The sequence below is a fragment of the Nematolebias whitei genome, chromosome 6 (assembly GCF_014905685.2).
Source record: "Nematolebias whitei isolate Nwh7 chromosome 6, NemWhi1, whole genome shotgun sequence".
In the NCBI taxonomy this organism is placed as follows: Eukaryota; Metazoa; Chordata; class Actinopteri; order Cyprinodontiformes; family Rivulidae; genus Nematolebias; species Nematolebias whitei.
This window is the reverse complement of record NC_056503.1, coordinates 37,661,090-37,664,220: the sequence shown is the minus strand read 5'-3', so window position 1 is coordinate 37,664,220 and position 3,131 is coordinate 37,661,090. Positions and strand designations below refer to the sequence as shown.

Below are 3,131 nucleotides of genomic sequence, written 5' to 3'. Positions count from 1 at the left end.
GTTTGTGATCGCATCACAGACCAGAGAGGCCAGCGCTGTAAACTGTAACCTTTTCCTGCCTTGATTTTAATACAAATGGTAAAACTGAATTCATTTTTCCTTGATTTATTGTTAGTGTGAGTTGCCACTTCTGAGGGAGATTCCAGCTGGGGCGAAGAGATGTGGGCTGGAGGCGGGTCCTGGGTCAGAGAGGGGGCCCCTAGGTAACCGGTGACCTGCAGCAGCCCCCCATTCTTAACAGCGTTTTCCTCCTGCAGGCTGGTCTGCAGAATCACTTCAGGGGTGGGGCTCCTACATGAAGCTGGCCATTCCCAGTACATTAATGAAGTCTTTTGAATGGTGAGTTTATGAGTTTCTTTGGTTTATATTTGCAGGTAATCCAATTTATTTAATCTGTATATGGGGGGTGGGGGGGGCATTGGAGAAAGTATTTTTAGCACTTCTTGTCTACTTTTCAGGAATGCTAAGTGAAGATGAGCTTGCAGCCCAGCACGCTGTGATGATGGTGACCATCACCTACATGGTACTGAGCTGTGACTGCATTACAGAGGTTTCACATTTGATTTGGTATCAAACTCTTTTTCATGCTGGTCATTTATATGTTATGTTCTGTCAAAAAGTTTTCAATAGTTCCATACTGACTGTGACATTAGTCCTAGAGCACAAGGTATGAAGAAAAGGCTAATAGCTAATAGGTTAATGGCTATCCAAATAAGGATGATATTTATGTTCTTCAAACTCATAAAATATTTTTTCTCAAAAATGGCATGGTTTGAAAGCATGCTGCATTATCTCATATTAAACAAACAATTTTGCATGACACTACTTGTTTAGATTTTATTTTTATTATTTTTTCAGTTTTCTCAACCAAACATAGCTCGTGTTAAGTAACAAATGTGCTGCACAGATTGGACCATTAATCGAATAAACCATGTCATGCATAGGAAGTTTAATATATGAGCTAATGTGCTCATCCTCTGGTATTCCTGTGATAGAAAATAGTTTTATAAGCCTGATCAACTATATAAAACAGGCCCTCATTTAGCCCCATTAGTCAGAGTCAGAGTTTATTTATTTGTCATTGGTACCACATGTGGTACATGTGCTGGAATGAAATTTTGTACACAGGGTCCCTGTTACATCCAACAATAAAATGTAAAAGAAAAACAGCAACAAGATCCAAGATATGAACTAAGAAACACATCAACTAAAAAATATACTAAGCACTGATAGCATAAAAACTAGACATTTAGCCAATTAGCCTGTCTGGACAAAGACTTTTGGCCATTTTTCCTTACTCCATGCTCTGTAATAATGCCACAACTGATATGGTACTATCTATTGATAAGTGTTACACAGGCCACTTAAAAAAATGACAAGTCTACCCTTTCTTTATGAATCCATAGTTCCCGCTCGGAATTCAAGCTGCAGCATGCACTCGAGTTGGGAACGCTCTTGGTGCTGGAGACAGCGTCGGGGCGATCCTAACCAGCAAGGTGTTGCTCAGTCTTGCAGGTTAGGTAAAAAAATGGATTATTTTGATTTTCTTCAGAGTCTCTGCTGTTTGACAGAATTATTATCCCCCTTTCCCCAGTTACCTTTGTGCTTGCTGAAGGTCTTGTGCTCGGTTCCACTAAAACAGTGATTGGCTTCATCTTCACCTCTGACGAGTGAGTGAGCTGTCATCATCCCATTTCAGTACTTTAATAAAATGAAAAACTTTAATGATTGTTGTTTTCAGAAGAATCATAGGTCTGGTGTCACATTTGATAAATGCTTATTGTTTCCTTCAGTTCTTTGATGGGCTTGTGGTGAGTCTTATACCTTGCAGTTTTTATATTAAAAATGACGTATGTTGAATATATAATGAAAATATTAGTGTTTGCAGAGATTACCAAATGAGTGAAAGGACAAGTAGAAGAATGAAAAATGTCTTTTTCCTCCAGTGTGTGTGCACAGGCATCTTCTTGGGCGCAGGCAAGCAGAAGATCCCAGCTATTGCTAATTTCATCGGATATTACTGCATAGGACTTTCACTTAGCTTCACTTTAATGTTTGTTGCAAAACTGAGAGTTTTAAGTATTTAAGAAATGATGATTGTATTTTGGATTTTCATAAAGTAGCATTTTCCTCTGAAGCCCACATTTCACCTAACCAAGTTATCTTTTTATTGATGAAGGTTTTTGGGTGGGCCTCCTGGTTTGTGTCATTTTGCAATCCACCTTCTACATCATTGTGATTTTCAGGCTCAACTGGGAAAACATCACAGAGGAGGTGACATATAGTTAGTCAGGGTTATGAAAGGATCTGTATTTTGAACTAAGATGGTAGAAATTTTTTTTTGTTGACTGCTTTCATGCAGGCCATGAAATGAGCCCACATGTCAGACTCCGGGGGGACAGCTGATCAGGCAGCCTGCATTGAAAAAGTAGGTACACCACTAAACTCGATTTATGTTCAAGGTTTTATTTGGACATATTTGCTCATAAGATTAGCCTGCAATCTAATAAAGAATAAACTAATTGGTACTGTGATGCTTTCACGCAGCCAGTGGCCGGCTACATGTCTGTCAGCACAGACTGCCATGATGGAAACACTGAGAGGGAGGGAGGACATGTGGTCCAGCTGCCAAGAGGCAATCGACTCTTCACTTCTCAGCTGATCATCCGGCGAGGCCTCATTATGTTTGCAGCTGTTGCTCTGCTTGCCATAGGAGCAAAGCAACCATACTATGAACTGGATGAATGCAAGCTCTACTCCTGATACAATTTTTGTCACTGAGTTGGTCCCAAATGAAGAGTCAGCGTGAACCATAAGGTTTCTGTTTATTGTTAGCTCTTTGGCAGTATGTGGTGGCACAACTACCAACAGGAAGATTTAAATAACATTTTGGAGATCTAAAGCGCAGGGATTGTCAATGATTATGAACCGTTTCTCCTTCTGCCATCTCCTCCTAACTCAACGTGTGCCATCCTGTCCTGCTAGGTCACGCAGTGCCAACATTCATATGTTTTCACTGGTGGCAAAGAATCATCCACTTGACTTCAGTGGACTGTGCCGTCATGTGATCAACAGGTTTATAACGATTCTGATCATTAAAATTGCTGGCCAAACATCTTCACCAGCGGTGA

The 3,131-nt window shown here is 40.3% G+C and overlaps 1 pseudogene; it reads left to right on the top strand.

Annotated features, from left to right (window-relative positions):
• The first annotated feature begins 262 nt into the window (after positions 1-262).
• Positions 263-2,809, top strand: LOC119410940 (annotated as a pseudogene).
• The last annotated feature ends 322 nt before the right edge of the window (positions 2,810-3,131 follow it).